This window comes from Gracilinanus agilis, chromosome 4 (assembly GCF_016433145.1).
Source record: "Gracilinanus agilis isolate LMUSP501 chromosome 4, AgileGrace, whole genome shotgun sequence".
NCBI lineage: Eukaryota > Metazoa > Chordata > Mammalia > Didelphimorphia > Didelphidae > Gracilinanus > Gracilinanus agilis.
The window spans coordinates 430,425,853-430,438,793 of record NC_058133.1 but is presented as its reverse complement, the minus strand read 5'-3'; positions in this window follow the sequence as shown (position 1 = coordinate 430,438,793).

The following is a 12,941-nucleotide window of genomic DNA, read 5'->3' as shown; positions in this document are numbered from 1 at the left end:
GGAGTCTCTCCATCAAATATTCAGGAGGATAAGACTACCTTTATTATTTAGCATGAATGGAAACAACTTTTAATTGGGAAGAAATATGGATCATTTACCAACTGCCCATTCAAGACAGTATTGAATGTAGTCCGTACATCACCTAACACCAGGCACTTAAAATAGAAGATCTCTCTCCCTTTTGGGCATTTTTAAATTGTACATTGAGGTTGCCTTGCTAAGTGCACATTTCATTTATAAAAGCTGAATAAAATGTTTCCAATTTGAGCGTATTTAAAGAGAAAAACAACTCAAGTCGTAAATGGATTTGCAGGCGGAGGACTTCAGTTCCATTCCATCGCCCATGAGAGACTAGCGATAGACTAGCACTCATTCCAGTGATTTTACATGATCACAGAAACAAAATCGGAAACCGGCACCGCTGCATAAACGCTCATCCGAATTTTAATTTGCAGCTCAATCAATCATTCATGCTTCTTTTTGTCTCGGTCTTCATCCTAGCCCTGCTCAGGATTTCTGGGGACAGAGTAAAGCTTCTCATTAGCAACACCTGCCAGTGAGTTAGGAGGAGCAGCGATTGCTGAGAAGGGCTTACCCAGTGGAAAATAGGAAATGATAGCCTGGGCTTGAAATTGGAATTTATACAGTCAACAGTTACATCACTTTTTCTTCATTTGTTTTTATACTTTCTACTTCTGTATTCATCTAGAATTACCTAAAAGCGGAGGTGGAATTACACTAAAGCTTTGTAGATCTAGGAAATACAAAGTTTTTCCAAATTGGGGGCAGTAAAAAAAGACAAATGCAATACTGCAGCCATGGTAAAAGTTAGATTTAAATGTTGATGACCTGAATTCAAAATAATAGAAAAACACTTATCTAGATTTTCACTCTCCCGGCAAGCTCCGTTTTCCAGGGAAATATAAAAATCTAAAAGTAAGTGGATTTTAAAATCAAACTCCAGAGTATGTATTCCATGGGTTCTATATATATATTCAGTCCTTCCACTTCTACAATTTTACAAAAAGAAAATACATTCTGTTCAGTGATGACTCTGAGACCATTCAACAATCTAGGTCCTCAAGTCAATATTCAATTCTGTTTAGAATATTAGAAATGTAAATTACTACATTTTGAATTTACACAAAAACTGATTTTGTTATAGTGCCTTCAGGTTGATTTTGAATTACATGGCATAATTAGTACTCCCAATTAATTATGAAATAGCATCATGGAAACAATTTGAAAGGATCCTAAAGATCATCTGAGCCAATCTTGAATACTGTCTCAAATGAGATATTTGTATTGAGATCATATTTGTAAAGTGCTTAGCACAGTGTCTGGCAGATAATAGGCACTATATAAAGATTTGTTCCATTCCTTTTCTCTTTCTACCCTATATGATGTCAGAAGAATTCTTTCTCCTACATTCCTCATAGAGAAACCATCCACGCTATTTATCAACCAAAAACCACTATCCTTATCCTTATTGGCCCTAGTTCTGCTTTCTTTTTCTTTTTTTTTTTTAAACTCTTAACTTCTGTGTATTGGCTCCTGGGTGGAAGAGTGGTAAGGGTGGGCAATGGGGGTCAAGTGACTTGCCCAGGGTCACACAGCTGGGATGTGTCTGAGCCCGGATTTGAACCTAGGACCTCCTGTCTCTAGGCCTGACTCTCAATCTACTGAGCTACCCAGCTGCCCCTGCTTTCTTTTTCAAGATTATTTTTCTTCACAAAATTGAACTATTTGTAGACTGTTTTTGTGCTCTACTTCACCTTTTATTCCTGGCTTACTATCTCCCATTTTCAGTTTTTTCCAATGTTTCTTTTCTTGGAGTGGTTTCAAGATTCCTTGCTATCCTGATTAAAATCCTAGATATACCCTGCATTTTCCACTTCTTAAATGCAGAATTTCACACCTTACACTAAATGTACTCAGCAGAGAAATTAGGAGAAGCAACCTGGGAACTTCTGTTTTCTATGTACTAGATAACATCTATTATATCACTGAAAAGGCCTGGGTGGATTTTTGTATTTTTGTAGAATGTTTAAAATACTTTCCCAATCAAGCCATGAATAAAAAGAACTGAAATCTTTAAAATGATCATTCTAGAAAGGGAGATGTGCATCCATTCAGGACAGTCTGGTTATACCATTGAATCAGCATGGTGATCTGTTTGAGTTCCCAATGAATCATTTTCAAATTTCCTTCTTGTAAAAACAAAGCAAAATTGACTGATCCAGTTCTAGTCTTCTTTTAGTGCCCTAGAAGAAAAAAAGGTGCTTTGGTTTGTGGAGGAATTTTTAGACTTGAACTAGCTATAAAATCAGATTATGTGGCAACTCAACTCTCATTCAAGAATAAACACTGAAAAAAAGGCATCTAATTGTTATATCACTGGGAGCAGTAACCATATAATTCCACTGAACACAAGTCAATGTTAACAACTGCATTATTCTAAATGAAAAATGTAGGAAAATGAAACATATAAGTATCTGAAACCTACTTAAACTGGTCTTAGGGAATATGAAGCACCTCTAGAATGAACTGTATAACAAGGGGATTTTACTACTTGTATTTGTGTTTCAAGGTGCTGAGATTGTGCCAGAGGCATATTTAAATACAGTAATAAATGCTGTATCTTTCATTTGCAAATTTCTGGAATATAATGGAAGAACTTTGTTGTAGTTTTTTAAGGTCCCTTGAGTTCTACTCACATGGAATTAAAAAAATGTTTTCTAAAACTATCTTTGTTGTGTATTTTAAAATAAATATAATTTTTGTTGAAAGGATAATTCTGTTGTGTTGCATTGAGTACCAACTCAATAAAGAAATATAAGCAATTGAATACACCTACCTAGCTGGTGTACAAATTAACTTTTAAGGGAAGAATATCAATGTCAATAGCAGCACTAAATTTCTTGCCCTGACATGATTTTAGCAGAACTAATAATGATGATGTGGTGTGGTTGTGGTGGTAGCTTGTATTTATATAGCGTTTTTATGTTTGTAAAACAAGTTACCTTATTTGATCATTGTCATGGCAATGACAATAGCTGGCATTTTATACAATGCTTAAAGATTTATAATGCACTTTATATGTGTTATCTCACCATATTCCTGTGGGGTAGGAACTATTTTCATCCCCATTTCACAGGTGAAGAGATAGATCATTCAGAAAGGTTAAGTAACTTGCCTAGTTACAAAGTAAATGTCCAAAGCAAGTTTTGCACTCAGATTTTCCTGATTCCAAGTCCAACCCACAGTCAATGCTAATTACCTAACTGCTCACCCAGTGAGGTATTCGCTATTATTTTCCCCCACTTTATAGAGAAGGAAACTGAGGCTTAGAGTTTGAGGATTTGTACCTAAGTTTTTTTGACACTAAATCCACAACTTGATCCACTCCCACTACCTAACTCCCTTTATTATTATTTTTAAATAGATTGAATGGAGTCTTTCTAAAATTTGACTTGATATATTCCTGGTTTTTTTCCCCTAAGGAAGAGCATTTTTAAAAAGGAAAGAATGCTTCTCTGAGTCATGCTGCCAAGAAAATACCTCCTAGTAAGAAAAAAAGGCCCCTTCTATTCTTGGGGTTTGTGTGTCTTGCTCTAATAAGAATTGGTTTGTTTTACTCTGCTTTTCCATTTTTTTCTACAGAAACAAACCAGGGATCTGTGAGAGTTACATGATTGTGACCAAACCTGCTCTCACAAAGCAAAGCTTTTCATAAAATAAATAATCCTTCAGCTTTATTTGCAACAAATATAAAAGTGGGAAAGAACAGAAAACTCTCAATAAATGTCCTTGTTCTTTATTTTTCCATTTCTAACTATGATATCAAAAGATTTCCATCGATTCAAAAAGATGTTATTGTCTGGAAATAAACAAGCAAACAATAAAAGAATAGGAATAAAAAGGTTAAATAAAGAGAAAGACCAAATCACACACAACTGCCAAATTTGAGTTTATTCTTTAGAAGATAACAGTAAGTAAGAATTCATTTCTGTTTCACTGTAAAGTTTGCACAGTCCCTACATCAATGGGAGAGGTGAGGCAATCTACTGAAAAAGGAAGAATTAAGTTTGATTCCTGGCTCTGACACTTGACATTCTTCTAAATTAATGATTATTAAGTGCCTGTTCTGTGTCAGGTTCTCTGATAAGTACTGAAGGTACAATAATCAAAGCCTCTGCTTTCAAGAAGCTTGCATTCTACTGAGAAATTCAACAGCATATTATAATCTATTCAAAACAAATCGAGGCTAGTTTGGGAAAGGAGTATGCTATCATCTGGGGTGATCAAGAGAGCTTTCATGTAGAAAGTCATTTTTGTGATTTTCCAGTTATCAGATAGAAACATCAAAGCTGAGACTTGAACCTAAGATTAATATCTCTGAGATCATTTCTGTTCTATTGTTCAAAGTGAGTGGTTGCTACACATTAGTCTGAGGTTTATCATGATAATCATATCTGTTTAAGAAGAAAAATGATAAGCTACAGATCCATCATCCCCAGGACTTTTCCTTGGGTTTGTAATACATGGACACGAGGGCAATGGATTATATGTACAAATCTGCAAAAATTAAAGATTATTGATTTCTAATGAGCTTTTCTGGAAAGTGTTACAATTGAAAAGCACTTGCCTATGTGTGTTTTAGTACAGAAAATACAGTGCTGCTACTATATTTTCCCAAGAGCAACCATAAAATGAAATTTTTTAAGTAATATTTTAAATTTCCTAGAAAATTTTTAGATTTAAGGCTGAAAGAGACTCTGTTTCAACTTCTCATTTTACATCTGAGGAAACTAAGGCCTAGAGAATGTCAATCAGCTACTAAATCACAGAGCCAAAGATTTAAACTTTCATTGACTCTTAATCCATCTATTATGAAGGATTTATGTATCTCTTAAGTTCCATATCAAATGAGTGAGGTCATCTGACAGAGGGTGATTAAACTAAAGTTGTCCTGAGAGAGTGACACTAGTGGTCTACTAGATCATAAAATCTCAAATCTGGAAGGAATCTCAGAGGTCCAAACTTTTAACCATCTAATCTAAAAAGAAATCCCCTCTTTAACATTGTTGGCATCAGATTATACACTTTGCTTTAAGACCTTCAGTGAAAGGAAACCCCATCCTTCTTGAGGAAGTCCATTTTACCCATGGACCACTTAATAATCTAACAGCTAGGAAATTTTTCCTTACCCCGAGTTAAAATTTGTTTTTCACTTAACATACAACCCTAGTTCTTGTGGCTTTTGGGGATATGCAGGTTAAGCTTGATCTCTCCTTCAAATGACAAATTTAACCAGTTATTTATTTCTTTGGGAGTGTCAGTTCCATCAGAGCTATCCCACCTTTGCTTTTGCTCCAATCAAGAAGCCTCATATCATGATCACATCACTAGCTGTAACCCATACAGGACATGGCAGTCATTTTGATAGGGATGTAGATCCATGCTTTCTGGGTCTTTAGAGAAAGAGTATACAAAATGGTGCTCTTAGTTTGTTTTTTGTTAGTATTTTGATGAAGATTAAGAAATGAGTGCATATTTGATTGATTTGTTGTTTTTCACTATAGAAGATTTGGGGTTTCCAAAAGTCTTTAAGAAGCCATTAGTTTCTTGAAACAAAATCAATAATCTCCCACACATACACCAAAAAACCTAAAAAACTACAAGTAACTTGTGAAGGAGCTATTGTCCGCTTTTTCTGACTTGAGAGAGTTACTTCCTAAATCATCTTCCTAGGACATCACGATGAACGCAAAAGCCACCTCTGAAAGTTCCAAAGTCTGAAACCCAAAAGATGCAAAAAGACGACAGGAACAAAGACTTCATTCTAAATACTAGAATTCCAAATTCCGTGGTGAACTTTGGGTTCACCATGGTACTAGTCCACTGGGCTTTCCCAACATCTTCTGTACCTACCTTGTTATGATATGGAATGAGGAAAAGAACATTCCAAAACTTACATTTTAAAATCTCAGCCTTCTTAACATATTAGAACAACTCCTCTAGCTAAAACTATTGATAATAGCTTCTATTTGTATCAATTTGAACTGTGTAGGACTTGCAATCATTTCTTTTTTTTTTTAAATCCTTACCCTTTGTCTTAGAATCAATGATGTATATCAGTTCAAAGGCAACAAGGGCTAAGCAATGAGGGTTAAATGACTTGCCCAGGGTCACACAGCTGGGAAGTGGCTGAGGCCGGATTTGAACCTAGGACCTCCCGTCTCTAGGCTTGGCTCTCAATCCACTGAGCTACCCAGCTGCCCCAGAATAAGTTTTTAAAAGCATAAAATACATAAGATTAAAAGAAAACCAATTAAATTGAAATATATTTACTAAAGTGTTTGTAAAGAAAAATTCATGGACCTCAAGTTGAGAACCCTTGATCCATAGGAAATCCCTCCACTCAGAGGTGGAAATACTATTTGGTAATGTTGAACACTATGGCTTCATATTGTAAAAGGGGAAAATGGGAAGATTGTGCTTGGACTGGATATGTAAAGTTTGGTCGCCAGGGATCGATTTCTCGATTCCAAAATAAGAGACCCAAGTCAGGATGACTTTTATGGCGCTTTATTTGCAATTAGGAAGGTTGAAGGTAAGGAAATTGAGACAGAGAAACTCTGGCCCAGACCAGAGGCCCAAACCAGGTAGGGATTCAGAGGCCCCAGCAGAGGGCCACAGAGGTGAATTAAACAAGGCTTCTAACCACAAGGCCTCCTCTAAGAAGAGAGGCCTCCCTGAGGCTAGAGCAGTGATTCCCAAAGTGGGTGCCACCGCCCCCTGGTGGGTGCTGCAGTGATCCAGAGGTATGGTGATGGCCACAAGTGCATTTATCTTTCCTATTAATTGCTATTAAATTTTTTAAAAAATTAATTTCCGGGAGCACTAAGTAATATTTTTTCTGGAAAGGGGGCGGCAGGCCAAAAAAGTCTGGGAACCCCTGGGCTAGAGCCTCCAGAAACGCCAAGAGAAGAGAGAGAGAGTCAGCCTAACTTACCCACATGACAATTACAGGGGAAGCAGTCTGAAGTCTCACTGGAGCTCCTTCCACACCAAGTTCAAAGCAGGGGGAAAAGTCCCTCACAGGAAGTTACCATCATATTTAAAAGATAGTTTTCGTCACTTCCTCCGTCCACCTCCGGTTTTATGTGGACAAATGGTAGCCTCAACCCTATTGTTTTTTATTTGTCACTCACTAGCACATGTGGGTCACAGACCTCCCCCCTCCCCACTTAATTCTAAGTTGGGTGGGGTGACATTATTCCTTGTGGCTAAAGTCTAAAGAATGAATGAGGGTGAGCTAATTCCATTTACACAATATTAAACTTGCAATCCAGAATTAAATAAAGAAATCCAGCTAAGATATGACCAGGGCAGAGCACAGCTGAACTCTCACCTTTATTCTGTACTTTGTTATCAATATAGCACAGGGCCAAGAGATTTGAGAGTGGAATTCATTCTCTGTCTCTTTTTACATAAATGCATTTGAATACATTGAATTATTCACCTACTTTTGTTCACTTCTTCCCCTCCTTGGTCTGGACCTATCAGCTCCTCTATACAGAAGAATCTAGGTGTGAAAATGTTACCAATTCTAATACATAGTTCATCTGTAATTTATCATCTTACATTAGAGAACTACTTGAGGAACCCAGAAATTAAGGGATTTATTTGCTTATGGACACAGAGCCAGTATCAAAGGCAGAAACTGAACCAAACTCTTTCTGACTATGAGGCTGACATGATGTTGCCTCTTATATTTATTAGTATACCACTAGGCCATTCAATGGATTGAGCCCCTGACCTGGAGTCATCATCTTAAATTCAAATCCGGCCTCAGACATTTACTAGCAAGTGACTCCACACCGTTTGCCTCAGTTTCCTATTTCATCAAATGAGCTGGAGAAGGAAATGGAAAATCCGTCTAGTTTCCCAAGAAAGCCCCAATGGGATCACCCACAGTTGGATGCAACTGAATTGACTGAACAAGTTATATTTAGCCCTTGTTTCAGAGTCTTCCTTATCACAAAGGATTTTGATTCATTTTGGAGAATTTCTCATCTATCTCAGGGCTTCCCCAAAGAGAATTACAATCTGCCAGCACTCAGTGGTGTCCTGGGAGAGGTATTGAATTTGGAGTCACTGGGTGTGAGTTTGACACCTGACTCTGCTACTTGCTGCTTTGTGACCTTGGGAAAATCCCTCTTGGCTTTAGTTTCTCCATTTCTAAGTAGAGTGGGTTGGGCTAAATGACCTTCCCAACTGTAGGTTAGTGATCCTATAACAATTCTGCTCACAAACACAACTCACAAAATTAGCAGGGGGATTTTTATGGAAAGGGGACAAAGCAGAACTCAGCAAAGAACGCTAAGTAATGAATACATCCTCTAATGAGAAATGCTATCTAAACAGTTATATAGTCTTTGCCATTTTCTTTCATGGGTGTGCTGGACAGTATTGGCTTGTGACAGCCTATTATTCTATCATCATTGTAAGCTAAAACTTGTATACTATTCTAAGACCAGTATTCTCTATGTGCATGCACACATACACTTTGATACACAGACACTGGAGTACACATAAATATATACACATTTATCAGACAGCAAAATCCTTTATAATATAGGAAAAGTACTGATCTCCTGACCTAAAACTATTTGGAACTGTCCTTTTTAGCATGATCCCTTTTCTTTACCTTTGAGACTAGATTACTCATCTTCAGACAGGAAACAAAAATTCTAAACACTTGAATCAATGCTAAGATTAATTGCTTGCTCTTTGAAAAAAGTCTATAAGATAGTAAATCATATTTGCTGCTTCCAGTTTTCAGCTGAATTTTTAAATGTGTGTTAAAGCACCATCTACAGCTGAAAAACAAAAAGGACATTTATTATAAAAATAAACTCTATTTGGTAAGTCATTCTTTGCTTTTATTCAGAATTTAGAAAATACAAAATAAAGTGGTCATTTGTATATACATACTAGAAGGGGAAAAAAGGTAATTCAGGCAACAATACCGCTTTATATATAGCTTGTTTTTTCTTTTAAATATGTAATAAATTCGATGTGTAATTTTTGAGAGCTGATTCATTTATCTGTGATTACTTCTGAACTTATTTCTCTTTTTTTCTGTGCTTTTAAGATGACAATAATTCTCTTTAAAATGATTCAATAAAAATAAAACGATTCAGTGATTTTCTTTCCTTTCTCTTTATAATTGTTCATATTTCTTTTCTTTTCCTTTTTTTTTCTTTTGAGGGGTAGAAGTTTTCCTGTATCCAGTGCCACTTTCTCTTTTACCTAAAGTTGAAAAAAAAGAAAAAGAAAACTCTTTTAATAAGTATGTATAGTCAAATGAAATAAATTCCTATATATTCTACATTGAAAAATATATGTGTTAATTTGTATCTTGAGACAATCACTTTTCTGTGAGAAAGTGAGTAGTGTTTTAATTAGTCCTCTGGAATCCTGATTGGTCATTATGTTAATCAGAGTTGTTAAGTCTTTCAAAGTCACTGGGATTTTTTTTTTTTTTAAATAAGGCCAAATTCTCAGCTGAGAAAGCTGGGGCAGAAAGAACCATAGGAGGCTTAATAGAGATTAAAAGATTTGAAAGAGCCTCTGCAGAAAATGAGATAGTTAAGTTGATAAGGGAGAAAAAGTAGGATTGCCCAGTGGCTCAGAGTGCTATTGTACCTGTAGTAGGAGGTCTTCTTAGCTTAGGAAGCTGACTCTAAAAGAAGTAGCAGGAAATGGTAGATTCCATTAAAGTACAAAATACTGTGTCTGGCACACAGTAAATACTATATAAAGGTTAGTCATTGTTTTTGTTATTATTGATTGGGCTGAGTGTAAATATCTTGCCATACCAGGAGTTGATGGTTTCCAGTTACTACTTCCCAGGCTGGCCCTTTCTCCTCCTGGGGCTCCTATTGTGACTTGGACTTGGACTGCCTTCATTAAATCTGGTCTTCTGATATGGGTCTGCACTTTTTCTTCTGCCTACCTTAGCTTGTGTCTACACAGATATTCTATAGGATTCTGGCCCTGACTTTGGGCAATCCTAAACTAGATGAAAGATTTTATACCTTTTTATCTTTGGCTTTTATCATTCCTGCATTAGGTGTTCACATTTCTAGAGATTTACTTAAGTTTAGTTAAATTATTGATTATTTAATTAAAACTTTGATTTAATTATTTGTAACTAACCACTATGTATTAAATATTAATATAATTGATTAAATATTAATTGACTGATAGTTAAATTAGCAAATAAATTGAATTTTAAATTTAAATTTTTAGAGATTTGGGTATTCAAAAACTGTCTGAGCTCTCTTTGTTCCTAACATCAATGTGCCATTATCTACCCAGGATTCCTTGGTAAATCACTCTTAAAATCTTAGGGAACATCTAGTTAGTCTTCTTTTATTCCAAAGACAAGAAAACTAAGGCTGTTAGAACTTAACTAATTTGTCAGAGGTCACTTAGTTTGTGATAGAGCCAGAATTAGGCTCCAGGTTTACCATGGGTGATTGCAAGGTTCTTCCAACTGTGTTAATTGATAGAGATTCCATAGTTGCCTAGAATGTTTGGTCTGTAAGAGCTTTCATCTCTCCTATAATTTCATTAGGGGAACTCTTAGTGTGAAAACTCTCTCCTCCCATATAAATGGGCAACTTTATTGTAATGTGATCTTAGAAAGCTTCTGGGAACATCTACAATGACCATGGTCATATAGTTCGTATGCTTGGAGTTTTCTGATTCCAAGACCAGCCCTTAGTCCATTTCACCATACTGCATCTCTGTTGCTTGTTAATCTCTACAAAATATTCAGACCAACTTTGATCTCATAGCAAATCTTGATGTTTCCTATGCCAATATAAACACAGTACATTAATGAAATTATAATGGAAACTAATTCTACTATTGTAAACATTTTTAAATAAGTAAAATACTGAGCAAAAAAGGAAGTAAAATAATGAAGAATTAAGAACACCCTCAAAAAATTTAGGAGCCTGAAATGGATTATAATACTGGTTTTATGAAATTTTAAGTTTTTTAAAAGTATTGTTTGATTTAGTTGAAAATAAAGTGTTATGCAAGCAATGCCATCTGTGAACCTGTAGACCTGAGTACAGATGGATCATTTCATTTTCAGTCCCAGTTGGGTTATCATAGCCAAGGCAGGACCTTTTTCATGGGCAAATGAGCCAAAGTCATTTTCTGCCAATGAACAGGTATAAGGGAAGCCATATGCTGAAACTTTGAGTTAGAAACTGGCATCAAACATTTATAGTTTTAATTGTTGGCTCTGTCATCATTACTACCCAATGCCTTATTTTCTCCATTTTTGAAAGGAGAGTGGAAAACTACTCTATGCCATCTGTCTACGGGAATAACATCATTCATTTAAAACTGGAAGAGACCTTAGTGATTATCTAGTTCAATTTCCTCAGTTTGGAATGAGACCTGCTGTGTTTTGCTAGTTGCTTAATCAAGGGAAAGTCACTTAACATCTCTGAATCTGTATCCTTATCTGTAAAATAAGAATAATAATTGAAGTCAAGAGAGGACCTACTCTTTGTGAAGTACTGTACTAAGATACTAGAGATATAGAAATAAAAGTAAAACAAGTCCTCCTTGCAAGGACTTTACATTCTATGGAAGGGAAGCACATCATAAATAGAAAATAATAATAAAACATGGAAAGTAATTTCCTAGAATATTGTTGCTTTTTGAGTCATTTCAGTTTTGTCCAACTTTACATGACTTCATTTGGGATTTTCTTAACAAAGATACTGGAGTGGTTTGCCATTTCCTTCTCCAGCTCATTTTATAGATGAAGAACTGAGGCAAACAGAATTAAATGATTAGCCTGGGGTCACACAGCTGGTAAGTGTCTGAAACCAGATTTGATGAGTCTTCCTAACTTCAAGCCCAGTGCTCTATTGTGTGATTTATTTGCCCCTAGGATAGGCAACTCTAAAAATCAAGGAGTTCAAGAAAAAATTCAGAGTGGAGGTGTCAGAGCTAGGAATTCTAGGAGGCAAAGATGAGGGAAAATATTCCTTCTAGGTATCAAGGAAAGCCTGTATGGAGAAAAAAAAGGAGCAATAATATTTGTAAACATTAAATCATTATGTAAATGGAAAGTGTTATTATTTTGTTGGTGAAGAAACTAAGACCCAGAGAAATAAAGTAATTTGTCTCTAGTTTTGCAAGTACCAGAAACAGGAACTAAACTAAATACCTTTCAGACATAAAGCCTCTTTCTCTTACTGAGGATTTTGAAAGCTATGAATATTGCTGTTACTGTATACACTGCTTTCCTGGTTCTGCTTATTTCATTCTACATCAGTTAATATAGGACTTTTCGGCTCTTTCTGAAATCAACTCTTTTCATAATTCCTTACAGCATGATAGTATTCCTTAATCATCATATACTACAATTTGTTCAGCCATTACCCCAACTGAGGGACATCCCTTTAATTTCCAATTTTTTGCTACCACAAAAATAGGAGATATAAATATTTTTATATAAGCAGGTCCTTTCCCATTTTTTTTTAACTTTGGGATATAGACCTAGTAGTGGTATTAATGGATCAAAGGGTATGCATTCTTTTAAAGCCCTTTGGGCACAATTCCAAATTGCCCTCCAAAATATTTGGATCAGTTCACAGCTCCACCAGTAATGCAGTAGTGTCCTAATTTTGCCACATCCCCTCTGACATTTATCATTTTCCTTTAATATAATATTGGCCAATCTGATAGGTGTGAGATGGTACCTCAGAGCTGTTTTAATTTACATTACTCTGATAAAGAGAGATTTAGAACATTTTTTTCATATGATTATTGATAGCTTTGATTACTTCATCTGAAAACTACTGTGTCATTTAAAATTACTGTAAGCCCTGGAAGAC